The 1,131-nt window shown below is 44.5% G+C and overlaps 1 protein-coding gene across 5 annotated transcripts in view; it reads left to right on the top strand.

The window, feature by feature from the left end:
• adam15 (ADAM metallopeptidase domain 15) overlaps nucleotides 1-1,131 on the top strand; it is a 38,352-nt gene that overhangs the window by 8,568 nt on the left and 28,653 nt on the right. The gene's annotated exons all lie outside the window — the stretch shown is intronic.

Genomic DNA, 1,131 nt, shown 5'->3' with positions numbered 1-1,131 from the left:
AATGAGTCTGTTTAATTTTGTCTAGCTTGCATTAGACAACCTGTGAAAAGCTTTCAACACTCAGTCTTTACCTGTCGTGTCTTCTGCTGAATTCTGCGTTAAAATAAAATGTATTAAGCTGTTTCAGAACGTCGTACCTCAGTTTGTCCCGACATGAAATCCTCTCTCTATTGATGCCGTCTGAATCATCTGCTCAGCAACGAGGGGTTAAGTGTCTTGCTCAGGGACACATTGGTGGATCTCTCACACCAAAAGGCATGCGTCTTTTCCACTGCCCCCCCACACCCCAAACCCACATTTAAACCTGAACACAATTTTGACCCCTAAATTACCCAGAATGCAGTGCAACATGATTACTCTTGGAAAGAGTATAATGACAGGCAGAGTCAGAGTATGATAGTACTCTGCTGTAGTATTACTGGTGGTGTTGGAGGCGATGTGGAGGTTTGTAAGCCATTGCTGTCCCGACACTGCAGAGCCATCGTGGAATTACACCTGGAAGTCAAAGGTCAAACCAAAAACTCATCATCATCTGGTCTTTTTCATCATCTTGTTGATTAATCGTGACAATAGTCGGCAGATTGGTCCATAATGAAAATAACCGTTAGTTACAGCCCTAGCTACAGGCTGAGTGGGAATCGTGATAATATATTGGTAAGATCATAAAAAGGTACACCTTGCTGGTACTGGGCTGGACCCCCTTTAGCCTTCAGAACTGCCTTAATTCTTTGTGGCATACTTTCAACAAGGTGTTAGAAACCTTCCTCAGAGACTTTGGTCCATATTGACATGATAGCATCAGATGCTGCAGATTAGTCGGCTGCACATCCATGATGTGAATCTCCCGTTCCACCACATCCCAAAGGGGCTCTGCTGAAGTACAGGGAACTCATTGTCATGTTCAAGAAACCAGTTTGAGATGATTTGACCTTTGTGACATGGCGCATTATCCTGCTTGAAGTAGCCAATCCGAAGATGGTACACTGTGATCATAAAGGGATGGACATGGTCAGCAACAAGACTCAGGGAGCGTTTAAGCGATTCTCTGTTGGTACTAAGGGGCCCAAAGTGTGCCAAGAAAATATCCCCCACACCATTACATTACAGCCTGAACCGTTGACACAAGGCAGG

This window comes from Micropterus dolomieu, linkage group LG03 (assembly GCF_021292245.1).
Source record: "Micropterus dolomieu isolate WLL.071019.BEF.003 ecotype Adirondacks linkage group LG03, ASM2129224v1, whole genome shotgun sequence".
Taxonomy (NCBI): domain Eukaryota; kingdom Metazoa; phylum Chordata; class Actinopteri; order Centrarchiformes; family Centrarchidae; genus Micropterus; species Micropterus dolomieu.
The sequence above is the reverse complement of the archived record's forward strand: the minus strand, read 5'-3'. Positions and strand labels throughout refer to the sequence as shown.